Source organism: Lagenorhynchus albirostris, chromosome 16 (genome assembly GCF_949774975.1).
Source record: "Lagenorhynchus albirostris chromosome 16, mLagAlb1.1, whole genome shotgun sequence".
Classification (NCBI taxonomy): domain Eukaryota; kingdom Metazoa; phylum Chordata; class Mammalia; order Artiodactyla; family Delphinidae; genus Lagenorhynchus; species Lagenorhynchus albirostris.
In genome coordinates, this window is record NC_083110.1 from 2,498,811 (window position 1) to 2,520,029 (window position 21,219).

At 53.4% G+C, this 21,219-nt stretch overlaps 1 protein-coding gene and 1 non-coding gene across 2 annotated transcripts in view; one reads left to right on the forward strand and one right to left on the reverse strand.

Moving 5' to 3' along the window:
* The window catches only part of PGBD5 (piggyBac transposable element derived 5), an 89,253-nt gene that overhangs the window by 46,879 nt on the left and 21,155 nt on the right, over window positions 1-21,219 (reverse strand). The gene's annotated exons all lie outside the window — the stretch shown is intronic.
* Window positions 393-501, forward strand: LOC132507672 (U6 spliceosomal RNA). The gene has a single exon (XR_009536251.1). It is a non-coding gene; the product is annotated as a U6 spliceosomal RNA (small nuclear RNA).

Consider the following 21,219-nt stretch of genomic DNA (forward strand, 5'->3'; position numbering starts at 1 on the left):
TCACCAGGAGCTCCACCATCACCTGATCAAACCCACGTCCGGGCACCAGTGCCCGGCTGTCCACGGCAGCACGAGCTTGGACAAGTGTCCGCCGTTTTAAACTGCAGTTTGTTTTCCAACACAAATGCTATTCTTGTCCCCCATCTCGTGGCAATGTTATTTTTTCCTCAGCTTTAAATCATGCAGTTTCAGGATGAAGTTTGTACGAAAATTATCGGTAGGACAAATTACCCGGATGAGACCTGCTCTAGAAACACGATCACCTGTGCATCGTGGGCCACTCTGCCTGGAAGGCCCACCTGCTGCCGTGGGCCCAGCCCCTGGCCACTGGAAGGACAACCAGCGACGCCTGAATTCTAAAGGATTCAGGGACGTTTAAGAAATACTTGGTCGTGCTCGCTTCGGCAGCACATATACTAAAAAATTGGAACGATACAGAGAAGATTAGCATGGCCCCTGCTCAAAGATGACACGCAAATTCGTGAAGCGTTCCATACTTTTAGAAACTAACACACCATCGTAAACAAGTATACTCTAATAAAGAAGTAAAAAAAAAAAAGATACAAGGAAATAAAAATTTTAAATAAAAATTACTCAAAACCACCACCCCCCCCCAAAAAAATAGAACTCAGGCTTACCGGACCTACTGCGTCACAATCTGCACTTCTACAATCTCCCCATGTACTTGTGTACCCATGAATAGTTGAAAGGTACATTTCTACCTCGACATGTCTTTTCTGTCTGAGAAATACACACATTTTATCCAATTTGATATAAATAAAACACTCAAAAATGCAGGAAAAAAAAAAAAGACTTAGTCTTTGAGGAACAGAAGGCGCAAAGGTGACCGCCACTGAGGCCCGGCTTCAGAGAACTTGAGAACAGAAACCCAGAGCCAGTTGTCTCGTGCCCAACAGGTCTGTTCAAGCTGGACAGTAGTCAGATTATTCCTTCAGGAGGGGAGCCTCTGAGGTACATCCTTTAATTCCACAACGTACCTAAGTTTGAGGTGTCCGGTATGGGGAGGGGACCTTCATTTAGGGCTGGTGATGTGCCCAGAGCTGCACTGGAGACTCACGTATGTTAGCACCACATTTCTAAGGAAGTTTTACAGATGAGGAAGAAGAGACACAGACCTCGGGCCAACTGTTGAAGGTCAGAGCCCGAGCGTGAGCCCTAGTTGCCTCCTGACTCCATGCCGCTGCCCCGTCACGGAAGCACGCCTCCCACCACAGCGCCCCAAGTGCCACCCAGCCTCGCACCAGCTCCCTGGGCACCGAGCACGAGGACGCGGGCTGGGGGGACGGAAGGCAGTAACAGGTCCCGTTGTGGGGCAGCCCTCCCCAGCCAAGGTGAGTGAGCTCTATCACCTAAGCGTCTCATAACAGAGGAGCGGGTCTTCCAGGCAGGCGAAGGCCCACGGCGCACAGGCAGCTGCACCTGTAACGTTGTGAGCCCAGGAAGAGCAGGTGCTCTCAGTTCAGTGTGCCCTCCGACACGTCACACCACTCAGACCGCGGAGACCCAGCACTTTTGGAGCTACTGCGTTGTTTAGATTTCCTTCCTGTTAAGGGTGACTCCACACCAGAAAGGCCAAGTGCAAAGCACATACACGATTCCTCATTTTCATGCATAAAGATAAAAAACTAGAGTGAATAATCAACAGTGAAAGCAGTTAGGAGACCCAGAACACTATAAACCACACCTAGCAAATGCCCTACGTGTCTTCCCCACCACCGTCCCCCGTTGTCCTCTCATTTGGTAAGGAGCTCGCCCCACATACGTGCTAAGAGCACAGAATGCACCTTTCCAATGGTAGCCCTTCCAATTGGAGCAGATGCAGAAAGGCTGTCCTCCTCCTATAGAAACTCGGATTACGTCATATCTTCCTTAGAGAGATGCTCTCTGCAACAGACTCCGCTGGCTAAATGTCGACGGGGATGAAGTTAGTACTCCACTCACCCCTGTTCATAACCAGACGCCAATCAGCATACACGACGCACAGGTCCCTTCCAGAGAGCCTCACTGTGGTCAGCCGGGTGAGGATGGCCTGCAGCAGGTGGCCTAGGGCCTCCCGGCACCTCCTGCCGGCCCGGCCTTTCTCCATGGTGCGTCTCCCACCCCCGTCTGTCCCTCACGACTCCAGCTCTGCAGCTCTGCCAGGATCTTATTAGAGAACTGAAGTTCCAGCGGAGAACACCTTCAGGTATGACGCTTCCCACGGGGGTTTTCATTTTAGTAAAGGCTTTAGTGACTATCAAAGGCTTCAACTTCCTAAATCACTCCAGTGGCAGAGTGGCTAGTAGGTATGGAGAATGACACAAAGTGGGGCTAAGATCTGTAGCCTTTGTATCGCCCAGGGTGTGTCCAAAACCCATCTGCACAGGTGCCACCCGACACCCAGCACATACACGGGCGCTCACCTCCCCAGGAGTGAACAGAAGAGGACCTCACCCTCCACTTCAGCATAGGTGTCAATCCCTGTCCAGAGCTCGTGTCAATTCCAGTAGTTAGCAGCTGCCTGTACACATGTTAAGGAGGATTCTGAAGCCCTGTCTGGGGCTGGGGGAAGGTGGTGCTGACTCACAAGCAATGCTTGCTGTGGGGGCAGGTGGCCAGGGGCAGGGCCGCCATTATAAGCGATTTCCATTTTTCATACTTTTCTGAATGTGATTTCTGGGACTAATGGATATAATTAAATATATGGCCTTTAAAATTAGAAAAAGAAGAGCAAATGACATTTTAAAGACTGGGCACTTGAGGTCCTGGTGTCCTTCTACCCTTCCTTTCAAGGCAAAGGGTTGGTTTCACTTGTAAAGCTAGAGTGGGATTAGGGGGTTTCTAGAATCCTTTCTACAGTGATACTCTGTGCATCACGGCCTATCTGCCTCGAGCACCAACTTCTACTCCTTAGACAGGAGGCCACATGAGCAGGAGAGAAGTTGAGCCCCAGGCCCCCCTTCTAAAGCCCGCGGCCCCCAGGCTCCAGCTCACTGCCTACAGCACTCCCACTGGGCGGCGAGGGGCAGAGGGCCCTGGGGCCAGAGCTCTTCAGAGGCTTCCAGAGACTTCCAGCCCCTTTTTCCTCTTTGGGATTCCACCTCCCCGACCTAAGTTTCTAAGAAGGAATTAGCGAGCGGACAAGCCAAAACACCCAACTTATGGAGACTGAATGCAGTCCAGACCTCAGGGGGTAAATTTTTTATGGAAAAATATAAGAATCCCTCAAAAGTTAACATGGTAGTCAAACACCTGCTTGTGCTTGCCACTGGTTACAGATACTCCTCTTTGTAACCAAGGGTGTTGTTTGTCAAGACTTGGGGAAGAAAAGGCAGCCTGAGCAGATGTTGGCAAAATGCTAACGCAAGAGCCCCAGCAGGAGCGGGTGTAGCAATGAGGGGAGAGGCGGGGAAGCTCCGCACCCCAGACTCTTGTCTTCCAAGCAGCTGTGCGCTGCTCCCCAAATCAGAAAGCAGGTTTCCAGGTTGACATTTCCACGCTGGACGCCGGAGATGCACTAAGGAGAAAAACTCTCCATCCTCGCAACCCCTTACATGTGAGAGAGATGGCCGCTCGGGCTGGGCTTTGAGTTTTCATCTAGCTTTCCCTTCCTGTTTGTGTGTTTTAAATACAGACAAGGGCTTCCCTGGTGGCGCAGTGGTTGAGAGTCCGCCTGCCGATGCAGGGGACGCGGGTTTGTGCCCCGGTCCGGGAGGATCCCATATGCCGCGGAGCGGCTGGGCCCGTGAGCCATGGCCGCTGAGCCTGTGCGTCCGGAGCCTGTGCTCCGCAACGGGAGAGACCACGACAGTGAGAGGCCTGCGTACCGCAAAAAAAAAAAAAATAATTATATATATATATATATATATATATATATATATATACACACACACACACATATACACACAGACACACAAAGAACCTCACAATGAAATAGCAAAACATCCAGGAGGATGTGAGCAGACCTAAGCAAGAGAGGGCGTCTCTCTTCCCTTTTCCAAACAGGCACCAGTGTCAGAAGCCGTCGTGGGCGCTTCTACATGAGACTTCTTTTTCATCCTCCCACGACCATGGGGGGTTGAGAGTGAAGCCTCCGGCACCAGCAGCGCAGGGGTGAATCTGCCACTTGTTAGCTGTGTGACCTTGAATGCGATGCCTCCTCCGTGGGCCTCAGGCCACCTACCTCACTGAGCTGTTGTGAGGATTAAATGAGTTAGCACTTACCAGGATGCACTCAGGAACCATGGGTCACTCCTCCTCTTGCTGTTGTTATTATTTTCATGGTCGAGCCACAGTCTCTTGATGTGACATGGAATCAATGGAGAGCAGAGCGTGGGCAGAGGGCCGTGGGATGGCCAAGCTGTACAGACTCCTTCCCTTCTAAGGAGGCATCGTTCCAAAGGAACACTTTACAGAGGAGAAGCTTTGTGTAGTTTTATTATTCTTTTTTTAAAAAAAATTTATTTATTTTTATTTATTTATTTTTGGCTGCGTTGGGTCTTCCTTGCTGCATGCGGGCTTTCTCTAGTTGCGGCAAGCAGGGGCTACTCTTCGTTGCGGTGTGCAGGCTTCTCATTGCAGTGGCTTCTCTTGTTGTGGAGCATGGGCTCTAGGCGCGCGGGCTTCAGTAGTTATGGCATGTGGGCTCAGTAGTTGTGGCTCGTGGGCTCTAGAGCGCAGGCTCAGTAGTTGTGGCGCATGGGCTTAGTTGCTCCGCGGCATGTGGGATCTTCCCGGACCGGGGCTCGAACCCGTGTCCCCTGCATCGGCAGGGGGATTCTCAACCACTGCGCCACCAGGGAAACCCTATTATTCTTTTATTATTTATTCTTCGCTAAGGTGAGAATCCCAAGCCACCCAGGAGGCAGGCAGCTCCCACCAAACCTGGAGCTGGCCTGAGTGTCTACGAGAGGCCTTACCTTCCTGGACTCAGCCCGCCCGACCTGCTCCATCCACTGGCCAGGGTTCTTACACTTTGAGGTCCTGGGTGACTACAGAAAATATAACGATCATCCAAACCAGCAGTTCTATTTACAAGTGGGCAATCTGAGGGCCCGGGCCCTGGTTTCCCCTCTGGCGGCCCCTGCGCTCTGCAGAGCGGCCCGAGGGCCGTCACTGTCATCGTTCAACGGTCTGTTTGCGTCACCGTTACTGAGAATTCTTATTCTAACCCCAAGGACTACTTTCGGCACACACTGCAGGGCCGGGGCCTGCTGCCTGCTGGCTGGCGCGGGCATCACGGGAGAGCTCCGACACTAGGGGGCAGAGCAGGGGCGGGGCAGCACGTGGAGACGGATGGGCCCCCGGCCAGCTGCACCGCCCACGAGCGGCCTGATGCCAGGCAAATATTCGTCTGCAGAATAAAGGGGTTGGACTGAGACCACCTAAGGTTCTTTCCAGCTCTTTCAAAAACATAATTGCTGTCCACAGCCAAGAAGCAGGCCCTACGAAATCTCCAGAGACAGAACGTTGATTATTGCCTCCTTGGAAAGTGGAGGCAAGGAGTATGCAGGGGTAGGGGAGCGACAGCTGACAGATAAGGCGTTTCTCCTTGAGATGATGATGTTCTGAAGCTGTGACGATGGCTGCGCGTATTTGCGGCCGTCCTAAAAACCACTGAATTGTCTACTGGAAATGGGTGAACTGTATGGTACGTAAAATATATCTCAAAAAAGCTGTTATCCCCCAGAAAAAAAAGAAGCCGGCTCTGACTTCATTGCTACTGCTCCTGCTGGAAGAAGGGGACATCCCCTCTCCCTCACAGGGCCATCAAGACGGTATCCGAACAGTTCTGAGCGCAGTGCCTGGTGCAGCCCACGTGCTCCGTGCACAGCAGCCAGTGGGGAAGGGCCTGCTCCTACAGGGAGGGCCCTTCTCCCAGGGAAATCTTAGAAGGGAGGTGAGGAGCTGCCCTGCCTTTGGCATGAGGTCAGTCCTCCCGGGCCAGACCAGCCCCTTCCTAATCGCAGGTGCACACAGCCCCCTGCCGCGGGAGGAGAGCCTAAGCGCGCAGGTGCACACAGCCCCCTGCCGCGGGAGGAGAGCCTCAGCGCGCACACAGCCCCCTGCCGCGGGAGGAGAGCCTAAGCGCGCAGGTGCAAGGTGCTGAGTGTGGATCCCTGTGAAGCAAGTTCCTTGAGATAAAGGGGGCGAAGCTCATCTCCCACAGCAGAGAGGGACCAAAGTCCTGCAGACAACTCAGTCTGGACGCTAAAGCTGTGTGCCGCTGGGGCTTGTGGAATCGGAGAAGCGAATGGCGGCTGCAGAAGTGGAGAAGCAATGGCAATCGGTGTGAAATGCTGCCGCCGACGGTGCCAGGCATGTGAGGAGAAGCAGCTGTGGTGCTGATGATGCCAGCAACGCAAGGAGGATGACCCGGTTCCCAGAGATGGAAGGGTCTCGCCAGGGCAGCTCTGCCCGGGAGTGGATCTCTCGACCGCAGACCCTGGCCGAGCACCGAGCCGACCAACTGCTGCTCCTGGCCCTGCAAAGTCTCCGAGGATGCTCTGCACAAATAGGGCCCGGGGGCTGCAGTCAGGCAGAGCTGACCATCAAACAGAGCCCTGGGCAGGGCACATAACCCAACAGAGCCTCGGTTTCCCCGTCTGTAAAATGGGGATGATTGGAGTATCTGCCCCCAAGAGTAACCACGAGGATAAAATTAAACACTGCGCAGAAAGCACAGCGCAGCAGCTGGTACACACTAAAACTGGAAGCAGCACCAGCTACTGCTGTTGATGCTGCCTGCCCAGCGCTGACACGGGGCATGTGCCTCTCGACACTGACACGATGATGAGACTCAAGCCTCTTCCCTAAAGACCAGTGAGGCCGAATGAGGACGCACCCCCGGCTTGATCGGAGTGTGAGGAGGAGGGATGCTACAGCCAGAGACTGAAGATTTAAAAATGCAGATTCCTCATCAAGGTCCCATTGTGGGTGTCCATCCCAAGTCTAAGGCCAGGAACTCATCAGGAGAGCACATCACCGGGTAACGAGAGCACTTTCGCTTTTGGGGATCAAGGGCAACGGAAGTTAATTTGGGGACACCTTGTTTTGGCACATGGGTTTCCGACTATGATTTTAAGCCACCACACACGAAGCGATATTCCTACCTTCCACTACCTCTCGGTAGGGCCAGGATCTAATACAGCACTAAGGAATCACATCATCTCCTGTGCAGGGATTATTAAAAAAAGGGTCCTCTGGTGGTCCTTTCACTCATGAGACATGCTGTCAAGTTGATGCTGTCTGCAATGGGGGCAAAACAGGGTCCCCCACCCCATGGCCACACCTGCCATTCCATCTCTCTCTCGACATTCAAAACCCTCCCAGTCACCTGGAGTCATGCGGCTCGTTCAGATCTGCTCCCCTACGTCCCCAAAGCATGCTTCAGAGTCGGGGAAGAAACGGCACGGGGGGCCCGCGGGGAGCCAGGGTATCTCCCGAGGCTGTGCCGTTCTCCGCAGGAAGATGCTGCTTCTCTCTTAACCTCCCTTGGAACACTGCCCTGCTCCTCGCCTGCTCTACAAACCCCGGGGGGCAAAAATCCCCGTCAAGCTCCGCCCTGAGCACGAGGCTTCCCCGCAGCCGCCGGATCTCGGCGCGGCCACCGCCCCCAAGACCACGATGCCCGTGCGGAACGAGGCCCGCAGGCGGCCCATCTCCTCCGTCAACCCCGAGACGGGGGCCGATTTTATCCTCCTTTGTGGATGAAGACAAGAGAGACAACCCAAGGAGACAGCCGTCGCCCGAGGTCCTGCTGTGATATCCGCACGAGACAGTAAGGCCGCCCGAGGACCAGTGGGCGCGCGTCCACAAACCGCCGCCCACGCCCCACGGCCTCCCGCGCTCACCCCGGCGGCTACGCTCCAAGCTGGCAGCTCCACGTGCGCCCGCGACCCAACCTGCCCGACCCCGGCTCCTCCCCTCCCCGCCCCCTACCTGCCCCGGGACGGTCGTTCGGGCCACCGGAGCCCTCCGTCCACCCCAGCCCTCTGTCCACCCCCTGCCTCTCCCAAGGCAGGCCGTGCAGCTACACACCCTGAACGACGTCTCCCCCAGGCCCCTGCGCAGCCCCTCAGGCCACGACTGCCCAGCCTTCTCGCAGCTCCTCCCCCAGCCTGCCATCACGCTTCTGCTGGCGTGACCCCCGCCCCCAACCTCGCAGCCCTACGTGAAATGCCGTGGGCCACCGGCCGCACTGCCTGCAGAGGACAGGTCACCGACCCTCCGTGAAACGTTTCTTATTGTCTTCAAATTAAAAACAAAAAACCAAAACAACAACCACTTCTTCCTCTGGATTCTCAGCCCTGCCCAGTGCGTCCTGTGAGCCCGGAGCCTGTCACGGGGAAGCTCCTCAGCCCTGTAGGTTTCGATGCGGGGTCACCTCTGGTTGTTCAAGAAGCCCCCATTCACAGCCCCCGTGTGTCCCCTGCACAGGCAGAAATGCAGCACAGGGCGCCTTCCTGACCTCAGACACAGCCTGGGCCGCCCTGTGCGCACAGCCCCGCAGGCATCCCCAGGCTGGGGGGAGCGGATCTCCCCAGGTCCACAGGCCATCCTGGGCCAGCCTGTATTCTGCCTATTCTGTCCTTCGTTCTAATTCTGAATCTAAACCATACCAGCTCCTTACTAAGCAACTGAATCGGGGTCAGGAGAGACAGGTACTCTCGGTAAAGGTGACTTTATTATTGGCTCAGAAATAATGAATCCTGGAAATGAGGTTCCAAGTAAGGTCATTTCAAAATATGAATGTCTTGTCTTTTTCGTCCATGCCTCTACTCCTTCCCATTTAGAAATTTAAAAATTTTACACGAAGGACACTCTACGCACATGCACACATATATATACTACCTGTCTGCTAAACTACAAATTTTATTTAAAAATTAAAAGTTCTTCCAGCTCCATGTTCTAAAAAAAAAATCCAGCATCAAAAAATAGAAGAAAATGGTAAATGCATGTTTCCAAAGTTCGGTGAGGTTCTTCAGAGCCCCTAAGGTAGTAGGGACAGATGACGTTGGCTTAGAGTTAGTTGTTCAGTCGTAACCTCGAACTCACTTCTTCTAAGGCCATGATTTTTAGGTGGGTTTAAGGAGGAAAGTCTCTACAGTGATGCTGAACATTCTCCCAACTCAGGCTTCCTCTCCGAAAATCCCCTCCTGCTTTGGAACATAATCCAATAACAGGACAAAACACCATGTTGGAAATTGGAACTACATTTGTAACATATTTCACAGAGATAATATCTAAATATATAAAGAGTTCTTACCAAATCAAGAACAAAAATGATAACCACCTCAAAGGAACACCCACAAAGGACTGAACAGTAGGCATAAAACAAAAGGCCAATAAGTAAATGAATTCATGTTTAACAACACAAGTAAGCAGATGAATTAACCACTGGTGATGAGGCATCATTTATTTTTATCAAGCTATCGAAGGTTTTTTTTTAAAAAGGATAACGGCCATAATCAGCATGAGAAAATGGGCACTCACGCTTCCGATGGGAGTGAAATTTGGCGTCTGTCATCAAAGACCTTCTGTTCCACTGATGTATCCCAGGTAGGTGATCAGACAGGGAGATGAAGACATTCGGTATAAGGATGCTCACCACAGCACTGATTATAAAAGTGAAAATCTGTACAAACCCTATACGTTCAGATAAGCTCATCTTTAAATTAAACATAGACACACACACACACATCCAGGTATGTGGAAAGATATTTACCAAAATGTGGGAATGTTGGGTATTTTTCTTTTTGCTTATTTGTATTCTCTAACTTTCCCTATAATAACCCAGCCCTCCTTGTGCACTCGGAAAGGGGTGGGCGCAGAAATCGACTCTGACTCGGCACACGGTACCCATCGGAGACGGCCTGGACCATCTCCCGCCTTGCTCATCCTGCCTTCACTTCAATGGAAGTCAAGCTTTCTTTTCCAAAATCCCTTTTGCATCAGGAAGAGGGGTACAAGTTATTTTAAAGATTCGTTTCATTTTTTTCTGCCATGTAAAAGCTGTGGGTCTGGCCCTTTAAAATACTGCTTAAAATTCTCCCTTAAAAAACAAGGCGATTACTTGCCAAGCCCCTGCTGCAGGAAGGAAACCTTGTAACTACCCAGCATCTGTCTCTCAATTCAAAGGCAAGGCTCCACAGCCAGGAGACACTGTGATTCAGAGAACAAGAGGACCGCGTGAGCTATGGGGGAATCTACACCCGAATCCTGAAATACCATGTGCGGGAGACTAAAACTTCAAACCTAAGGCTGGGTGTGAGTACATCACATGAGCAAAAAAGAAAGAAAAGCAGGCCTCTTTCATTGGGTACATTACGCTGCTGGGCAAAATAAAAGGCAGCAATTGTAACTGCCACCTTTGCAAAGAGCAAAGTTGAGTTCAGTGACTAAAAACGTGTTTACTCAACAATAGTCCTTTAACTAGAGTAAGGAAGAGTGAGTAAGCCACGATGCCTAGAAAGTCAGCAGGCTCTGGACCAGCAGTGCTATTTTTGGAAACACCTCTTTAGAGCAATGTTCAGCACTAAAAGGGGGAAGGAAGATGGGGAAGCACCTCTGGGTACAGAGACTTGTGTTAAGGACATGAAACGCTATTTCCTATAATCACAAAAATGCCCATTTTACAGATGAGGAAACTGAGGTAAAGTGGCACCATGGCGTAATGGGAGAGTCCAGCGGACCTGAGATCCTGCCCCAAGGTCCTGTGTAGGCTTGCACGAATCACTTCTAGCCTCTCACTTTCCATTTCTTTATTTGTAAACTGTGGATAATAAGACTACCTGCCATATCTGTGAAGCTGAACTGAGGGCACATATGGCAACTTTCTGGCAGAGTGCCCAGCACACGGCGGGTGCTCAGCAGATGGAAAACACTAGGAGGAGGGTTTATACTTGGCCCAAGGACCCCAGGCCTACATGCCAGAGGGCGGATCTGAACTTGGGTCCTTCTCTCCCCAGAGTCCCTGCACACAATCTCTCTGCACTGTTTCCCTCAGAACCCCTCTCCCTCCCCGTCTCCCACTTGTGAAACCTACATCTCACCAAACTCTCCGGTCAAAACATCACAAGTACTAACACACGTTCCCTCTTTTGACTACTTTAGTTTCTTGTTTTTATTAACATGATAATTCAATAATAATCTCAAACTGAATCTTAATGGTTGCATGATCCAATGTTCCTCCAACTGTCATCTGCATGTCTCAGATCCTCTTTCCAAAAAGTATTCCCCCCGAAAAAATCAGGAATCTTCCTATCCACACAGCAAACCAGTTTCTTTGAAAGTCAAGAAGCTTTTTCAACAGCTTGACTGGACACGAAGGTGTTTTCGCCTGGAACGGACGAGGATGCCGCCGGTCCCTCAGGTTCCACCACCATTGTTGCTTGGTCCAGAGCCTCACCTGCCATCGGCACCTTGCTGTCCTCACGCCTGGGTTTCCGCTCCCGTCACTGCTCACCCTGGCAGCCCACGTGGCCTTTTGTCCCCAAGGCACAAGCATGCACGGTGCCTTCGATAGGAAGGTGCTTTCGTCGGGGAAGCCAGGAATGGAGGCAAAAGCCAGGTATAGCCAGCTGATGGCTGCCAGGCTCTGAGCAGTGAGCTCTCAAACACCCACAGAGCTCGGCCCCTTCAAAGGCCCACCAGTCCCAGATGCTGGCTCTGTGCTGCCCCCAAACTCACGCATGTGGGTCTCTCAAGAGACAGCGAGATGGTACAGGACCACCGGCCAGAGAGCTCCCCACCAAACGCCAACGGGAGAAAGTTTAAATGGAGGCCAGCATCCTTGCAGTGAAGTGACCACAGCATCTGGCATTTAAAGAGCCCTTAACACCTCGCACGTGCTTTCATAACAGACTCATCTCCTCGGGTGACCAACCGCCCAGTTTGCCCAGGACTGTCCTAGTTTTAGCACTGAAAGTCCTGGGTCCCAGGAAACCCCTCAGTCTCACGCAAACCTGGACGGCTGGTCACCCTGTGACCCTTATGGCAGCAAATGAATCAACCAACTCCGTGAGGTCCGGGATGCCCAGATCCCAACAGCCGGAGCTCCACCTGGCCATCACCAGCTCCACCTGTTCAGTCCAGAACAAGTGCTCACAGACGGTAAACTATGGGCCTGGCACTCACGGCTCTTCTCTTTACGTTATTGCTTTGAAAAACCTCCCACTTGTGGAAAACCTTGGAATTCCATCACTAGGACTTCACTGCTTTGGGTCAAGACCCTTGTGTCTTGATAAAAATTAAAATACTTCAAAATGCTCAGGAAGAGAAACAAATCATTAGCGTTAACACCTAGACAGAAAGATTCTTTCTTAAATGTCTTTTAACCGGGAGAAAGGAGGAAGGGGAAGAAACGTTTCTAAGAGGCTGAGATCGTGTGGGACCTGGGCCCCCAACATGAATTCCAGCCATCTCGCCACATTGCAGGTTCGCGCACCACCAGCCTTAAGTGGAACAGCCCAGAGACATTCTCCATTTAGCTTATATCTGCTCTCTCCTTTTTTTTTTTTTTTTTTGCGGTACGCGGGCCTCTCACCGTTGTGGCCTCTCCCGTTGCGGAGCACAGGCTCCGGACGCGCAGGCTCATTGGCCATGGCTCACGGGCCCAGCCGCTCCGCGGCATGTGGGATCTTCCCGGACCGGGGCACGAACCCGTGTCCCCTGCATCGGCAGGTGGACTCTCAACCACTGCGCCAACAGGGAAGCCCTATATCTGCTCTCTTATCTCAAAGCGGCACTAAGAGAGATTTAGGACCCACAGGCCTATTTCTCCAAATTCCTTCTGCTTCTCAGATACATTCGCTTCACTGAATACTGAAATGTGTGAAGAGCAGCCATCAAACCTGAATGTGCTGGAAACCTCGGGGCACCTGCCATGCTGCCGGGTCGGGGGTCTGGGCGTTGGACCTGGATTTCAACCAGCTCCCGGGTGATGCCCGGCCTGGGAGGCGCCAGGACGTGGATCAGGGAGCAGGCAGGAAGCAGAGTTCTGCCCCTTGAATCATGGCCAATGACCAAATATTTCCCCAATTCTATTCAAAAGAGGAGTGACTCAGGTAGGAGTTTAGGTGACTGAGTTGCAGTTACCAAGTTCAGGGAACACAGTTTGCAGTGTGTCCTCTGGGGGTGGCAGATGTTCCCCAGGGAATCTGTGAGATGGGAGAAGACGGGCCACAGGCAGAAATGAAAAGACGGACAAGCATGTCCCCACGTCACCAGGCCCCTCAGCACGTGCCTCAGGAGTCAGACACACAGTCGAGAACAGGTCCTCAAAAACAGAGAAGGTCAAAGTCATTTACAACACCCAGATCCACTGACTTCTCTTTAAACACAGTCCTAGGGCTGCCTACGTGCCCGGCGGCAGCCCTCCCAACCCGGGGAATGGCCGGGAGGACCTGTGGCCGCCCCGGGCTCTGGTGAGTCAGGTCCCCAAGTGGGAAAGGAGGGGCCTGGTTGGAGAGAGGAAGAGACGGAGTTGGGGGGACCTCAGGCCAGGGTTCCTGTTCTGGCCCCTCCAGCCAGGGAGCCCGGGAAGACACCGGCCTGGGGCGTGGGCCCAATTGCAGGGAGCGCGGCCGAGTGGGCCTGGCCCTCCAGCCACGCATCCTCCCCGCACATGTCGGTACCGAAAGCGCCACGTTTCCAGGGCTTCCGGCGAGCTTTCTGCTGCAGTGCAAACCCCTTGGAGATTCTGCGAGAGCGAAGACATTTCTCCGTATAAACATACACATGCACACTCACATGTAAAACTTTCCATAAAATATGAAGGGGTCCAAGGACTCCCCAAACCCCGTCTATGGACCTGTGAGCTCAGGTGTCCAGCATCTCTGCAGGCAGGCAGGCGGGGCCTTGTCCTTCCTTGGGCACTGCAGACACAGCACCTTCAGAAGGGCTGTGAAAATGCTCAAGCCCTGGAAAAGGTTTTACTGACTCCGTAAAACAGAAAGAGGACTGAAAAATCCAGTCAGTAAACGTTTCGTTAAAACATGTAAAGTGTGGCCTTGTGTCAATTGGTCAACAGCAACCTGACTCCTATTACTTAGAATTCCCAGGTGACTCGATGTGGAGAGCGGGACCTGTCTGCCATCATTTGGGATGGGACCTGAGAACACTACCCTGTCCCAAAGTGAGCCCGCCTAGGGCAGGAGGGCATCACCCATCCCTTTTATAAAGATGGACACTGGGGTCCAGGGGAGGGGGGAAGGGCAGAAAATAAAGCACAGCTTTGGAGTTCGCAGTGACTGCCAGGTTGGGATGCTCCCAACTGACCATAAACAAGGCTCCGGAACAGACAAGGTGGGACATGCACAGGCGGCGTCCACACCATAAAATAACCGAACGCCCCAGGCTCCATCTGCCACGGCGGCCACTGTTGCTTTATGCTGCAAACCCGGCCCACGATCACCCTCCACCTTCTACATAAAGGTGACCGAGATGCTCTGTCACTGATGAGTCTGGACATCTCCCGGTCGAGAACTGGCCGCGGCTTGGTGTCCTCAACCTGCCTTAGAATCACCCAGCAGAAGCCCAGACCCCGTGCAGAGCCCTCCTGATGCCTCTGACCTCTCACCTGAGGCCCTGGGGTGCTCCCCTCCCATCCCAGCCCCGCCCCGCCAAAGCAAACTACACCGATCCAGGTTTATTAGCCAGTGGTATTCCTGGCTGTCTCTGCCAGTGACCTCCGACAAGGAGAGGGCAAACCTAGTCTAAGGCTGGGTGTCCCAGCCTTGCCCTCAGCTGCCGGCGCGCTCCCACGCCGCCCAGCCTCTCCGCGCTCAGAGTCACCCAGGGGCTTAGCAGGGCCCAGTGGCCGTTTCTCCACCCCCATTTCATACTGACGGGTCGGGTACTGGGCTCAGTCCTTCAGGAGAGCACAGGGCACGTGGCCGAGGATGGAGTTTGCCTGGGCATTTGTGTGACTGGGGGCGGGGGCTGCTGACGGGAGGCATCTGGAACGAAGCAGAAGGGGGTTCGTGACCGCAGCTCAAAAGTGAGGGTCCGAGACAGGGTCCTGACTCACTCTCGTATTTAGTCATCAAAACATTTAGGAAGGATTCAGAAACCGCATATGGTACCACTGTTTAGCACTTTTCCAATTTTGCCCCCCTCATCTTTTTCCCCAGCAAAAAATACGTTTGCTCTCTCCTTGCCCACAGGGATGTAACAGAGGCCTTACAGGCGGACTGCGTCTCAGACAGCAACATTATAAAATGGTACATACTGTGGGGTAACCCACCTATGACGTTAGTATCAGTGAAAAGTGTAACACGCTACGCAAATGTAACACCGACTATTGCCCGTCAACATCTGACGGGCTAAGTCCTAACATGCTTTTCTCCTTGTACCAGAACAGTGTCCAAGACCCAACTGTGTGATGCCGAGAGGACAAAGAACTGTATTTTGGTCATCCATAAAATACGGCTCCGACAGTGTTTTTGGTGCAGTTAAGAGAATGCGCTATTTCCAAGAGAAACAAACCTCATCCTCACCATCTCTAACAGCCAATAAATAGAACGGGCTTTACAATTATGGAGCGCCCCCAAATGCCTGGCGCCAATCCTCGTTACAGCATTAAACAAAAATGAAGCCACGAACGGCAGGCCTTTCTTCCAGGCTACGCGGCAGCCCAAGCCTGCCCCAGGGAATGGGCCGCAGGGAGCCAGACACAGTTGTCCTGCTGGGCATTCGCTCATTTAATGATGTGGTTAAGCAGAAGATGAAAGGAGCGGATGATGAAATGGACTTTTTACTGGAAAAGGCAGGACTGACGCTTCCCAGGACCATGAAGCTTCATTCCCAGATCTCAAGCCCAAATGAAAATCTGACCTGCTTTGAATCTTTTCTTTTAAAGGGCCTGGGTGAGCTCCCCTGGTGCTGAGTCCAGAGGAACAGCTGGCCCTCCCCAGGCCTCAGGGCGGAACAAGGGCCAGGAGGCAGGTGCTGGCCGGCGGGAGCAGGTGAGGGATTTGGTCCCGATTCTGGGACAGGTGAGGACCCTTCTGATCGTGGGCAGGAAGGGGGCTGCTAAAGGTGTCCCTGCCCACAGGCTTCTCCATTTCACATACATCAGTAACAATCTGAACAACAGAAGAGTACTCATAGGGTCCCAGAGTTTATTTTGCCATAAACTCCCTCCCCCTCAAAAACAAACAAAAAACAAACAAAAAAACCCTCAACCACTTTAACATTAAAAAAAAAAAAGGGAGAAAGGACGAACTCTCAATCAAGGACACATTATGAGACCATGACCCCAGGGTCCTGACTCATTTTCTTTTCACTGTGGACCAACAGGAACTTCCCTGTTGACCAGCAGTGGTCTGCAGGCTGGCACTCGGGAGTCCTCGGTGTAAGCAACAGATCCTGCTTCCTACCACCTTGAATGGTCTTTGGGACGGTTTGGGCGCACCCACACCCTGCCCTGCAGGGAGCTGTGCAGCCAGACCCAGCTCTGCGCCCAAAGCCGAACCTCCCTGAGCCTCTGCGCTCGTATCTGTGAAATGAGGGATTCCCAACGCATGCTGAACACCCGACTCCGCGCCCAGCACACAAGCGACAGCTCCTCTCCCCTTGGTTGTACCCAAGCCGGGTGCATTTCACACTAGCTCCGCAGCCGGGAATGCTTGGTGGGGCCCCAGCTGGGGTCAAGCAACAGATGACTACATCTACCGGGCAAAGAGGATCCGTATCTGCATCGGCATCAAAGCCGGGTCCGCACCAGCATCCTCCCTCTCTTCACATGCCCTGCATCCTGAAAGATCGAGCAGAGAGAAGGCAACGGCCACTTAACAGCCACCAGGGTCTCCCATCAAAGGGCTCGAGGCATCATTGAAAAACTCTGCTCTTGTGGTGTCTGCGGACTGCAGCAAGGCGTAAAGAGGAGAGGACTCAGAAACGAGAGAAGATGAGCCTTACTTGGTCTTGGGCACCTGCTCCAGGTGGCCTCAGCACCTCCTGACCCCTATTCCACAGGCATGGCACTGAGAGGTGTGGGGGAGCCAGGTGTCACCGGGGATCGACCCTGCAGAGGAAGCCCTGCGGCCACCGGGATGCCCGTGGCCGCCTCTGCCCACGCCCTAGGGGCCTAGGGCTGGGATTACCCCCCAGTCTGTCCCACTAGGTGGGAGCAGCCCAGCCGATGAGGCGGAGGGCTCTGATGGCTGCTGTTTCAACCTAAAGTGTCAAGTGTTGTTTAATTCCAGGCAGCTCTTTCCCCCTCCAAAGTCAGTTAAAAAGCACCCAGAGCTCTGTCACTTTCACTCAAGGAGCCCTGGAGGGCAACGTGGCGGAGGAGGAAAAGGCGGCTCTCGGGGCTCTCAGGGGACACGGGAGGGTCTGGTCCTGGGGCACAGACTGGCTGCTTCCAGCGTCCGCCACCAGCTGGGGACAGAGCTCAGCAGAGAGGCTACCCATTAGGGTCCCACACAGCCCGCTCTGCTTAGAAACCCAGGTGGCTTTTAAAGGCTTTGCTGCCCCTGGCCGTGGGGTCCTGCCCTGGCACCCAGCACCCAGGGCCCCGAGCTCCTAGCCCTCCTTTCTCTCTCATCCCCAGCTGGGCTGTGGACCCTCCATAATCCCCTTCTCCTATTCCAACCCTACCTATGACTCCCCAAAGGACCAGCCCACATCCTTTACCCAGGTTTTCAGCGAAACATGCTATTATCTTTTTATCTCCCTGGAGACTACCCACCCCTTGGTCAGGATTATTCCCAAAGCACCAAGGTAAGGTGCCCCTCCCACCCGTGAACCGGGCAAGCACGCTTGGTGACCCTGCCCATCGCCCTCACCAGCCCTGGTGTGGTTTCCCTTAGAGCTTCCACAGGGCCCAGGCCTGAGCCAGCCCTGCCGCTGCATTCGGGGCAGTGTTTCTGAGCGCCGGCAGGGGAAGATGCTCCCTTCGTCTGTTCCCGCCCCCCTCCTCTTCCGCCCCCTTGCCCCCCCCCATGCCCTCCCCTACCACTCACCCCCTCCCCTCCCCAAGCATCTCTGCCTGAACTCCTCATTCCCCCCCTCCTCTCTCCTCACTTCTCCCCCCTCCCTGATCTGCCACCCCTGTGGGGCACTCCATCCTAGGGACCTGCAGACCTGTCTCTGCATGGAGTACTGCTGTGCCTTTGCAGCAGGGGCAGGTTCGGGACACCCCCAGGAGCACACGCTCCCGAGGTCCTCTGGGACTGGTAAGCTCCACAGGTACTCCAGGAAGCCCCATGGATGCTGAGGTCAGCATACCTGAGGGGCATCACAGGAAGCCCCTGGGTGCACCTAGCCCACCCATGGACCACTGAGAGCCTCCATCCTTTAAACCAGGACAGAGCCACCCGTGGGCCATGTGAGGATGAGAGGATTAGTGTAACCACTAATGAGGTACTTAAGTAAACCATCACTCAAGTTTTAAACTCAGAAGGGTGCCTTGAAACTTCACGCACCTGGGGGCCACGGGGGTTTGGGGTCACACCTCGGGGTTCTTCCTACGGTGACAGCTGAGAGGCACGCTGGTGCCACCAAGAGGGCGTTCCATTTGTTCAGGCTGAATCGTCAGCTCTCTACGGCCCAATGCCGGGTGCTGGGAATAGACACGCTAATGAGATCTACAGCTAGCCGGCCACCCACACCGGTACGCTCACGTGAAAGCTTCAACCTGGCCGCGGCGGTTGAAATCCCCCGGCCACCATCCCAGCTCAGGAAGCTGTAAGGAGGGAGAGGACGCCCAGCTGTCAAGCTGTGATGGTTTGCCAAGTGCTCTGCTACCCTCACGGGCCAACTTGTCCAATTTAAGTTTAGGACACTGTTCCCCTAACTGTGGAATCTAAAGCAAAAACTCACCAATTGCACTTACATAGAAAACATTAAAAATTTTACAACGTGAAGTTCTACAGCATAACAAAACCAGTAATCTAGAATCGAGTGCTGCTTTGACACCTCCAAATTAATCCAGGCTTCAAATTCTTAGTTTTTCACCTTGAAGGTGACATTTTTGCGAAAGAAGATGAATCTTTAAATGGCAAACTCGCCTAGGCAACAGAGGGTATTAAAGAATATTTACCAAATTCATTCCTAAGAACAACGATATAAAAATAATTTTAATTACCCAGAGATGTCGCTGCCATAAAAATAGCTCCAGGATAACATTCTTAGGAAGCCTCCCCCAGAACACATGGGTACACGCACATGCAAAACTCGGCTGAGCTGGGACTCTTCCGTTACATGTTACCGACCAAGTGACAACTAAGACACGTAAAGAAGGTCAGGGTCCTCAAGGAAGAGCGACAGCCCCGTAGCTTCAGAGCTGGATGGTATTTTCCCTGCGAGACCTGCCTCCTGCAGAGCTGAGATGTCTCATCTCAACCCTGGGAGGCCAGCCTCCCTGCCTTGCTTTCTCATCTGCCTTTTGCATCTCCTTGCTGATGGTCTAGTCATCGGCTGGACTTAACAAAACAAAGTACCACAGCCTGGGAGCCTTAGACAACAGGAATTTATTGTCTCTCAGTTCTGGAAGCTAGGAGTCCAAGGTCAAGGTGTCTGCAGGGGTGGTTTCTCCTGAGGCCTCTCTCCTTGGCTTGTGGCGGCCGTCTTCCCCCTGTGTCCCCAGGGGGCCTCCCTCTGTGCGTGTCTGTGTCCTGATCTCTTCCTATAAGCACCAGTGACATTGGATGAGGGCCCAGCCTAATGACCTCACTTCAATGAAATCACCTTTAAAGGCCCTATCTCTGAACACAGCCACATTCTGCGGTCCTAGGACTCCAACGTACAAATTGAGGGAGGGGACATAATCAGCCCATAACAGAGGGAGGGGCTACCTAGCAGAGTAGTGCTCAGGACAGGGCTGGAAGCAGAGGTCTCCCCAGCAGAGCAGACCACAAGCTCTCAGAGGGCAGAGCCAGCCCAAGGCCCCTGCGTGGCTGGCACCCGACTCCACTCCCACGGTTCCTAGTCCTGGGTTTTCCGGGGCTGAAGACCTTGAGCCTCGGTCCTCAGCACTGCCTCATCCAGGAGGACTTAAAACCCAGCAGTGGGCCAGCGGGGAGTCCCCCGGCAAAACTCACGTGGGAGAAATCGGAGAGGAAGGGCGGGCTGCACAGGGCTCTGATGAGAGCTCGGGATGAGACCTGATTCTCTGCTCAGACGACGGGGAAGGACAGACACAAGAACACACAGAATCTTCTCCCCACACAATGAAGCGTCTCTTCCAAAGTCAAGTCGGTTACTCGGCAAGCCTGACAGGTTACGAAGGTGCATCTCGCCCGTTAGCAAGGACACACCAACAGAGGCTAGGCAGGTTTAGCAAATTTAAATACAGGACGCCTACTTCACTTTGAATTTCAGATAAACAACAGCAATGTTTTCATACAAGTATGCCCCATGCCGTATTTGGGGCAAACTTACACTCAAAAAACTGATTCACTGTTTATTTGAAATTCAAGTTGACCTGGCATCCTGTGTTCTATCTGGCAGCCCTCCTGCAAAAGAATAGCCCTCCCAGCTTTGCCGACGGCCACGTGGCATCTTCTCAGGAGCCAACTACTCAGAGAGCTGCAGGTCCTGCCCGGGGATGCCCAGGGGAGCAGGTCTTCTCAGGAGGGCTCCACAGCAGGGATAACCTTGGCCCCTCTTCCAGAGCCCCTCCCACTGGCCCGGTGATGCCGGAACATGCTCACCTCATAGGGGAAAGTGGTTAAGCCCACCTCCTTCATACCTGGGAACTCAGCCATAACGGCCAACGCACACCAGGCCTTGCGGTCTGGTTCTCAGACAGCTGTTACCAACACCACTACCACCATCACCAGTGACAACGATATTAACAAGGACACGGGGGAGGCCGAGGGTGACTCAACTGCAGCATGTCAGGAGACCCTGCTGACGTCAGCTCCACCCGGCGTCAAGCCAAGCTTTTGGGAAAATGATGCATCTTTCTTCCGTCAACACTGCTGACGATTCCTCCAAAGCTCAGTCCCTAAGGTCAGATCGTTCGATCCATCAGGGCACGTGGTTGATTCTAGTTTCAAGACACATCCATCGCGGCCTGCACCCCTCCAGCCCCGCTCTTCAGGTTACTGCGTGGCCAGATCCTACACCTGCCCCAGAGCATCTCTTTAAAAGTTGTGTTGGGCCCGGCTACTCTTTGCTGAAAACACCCCAAAGGTTCCCCATCTCACTCCAGTTAAAGCCATGCCCCTCCGACGGCCAGCAAGACCCTCCGTGATCCGCCTCCAG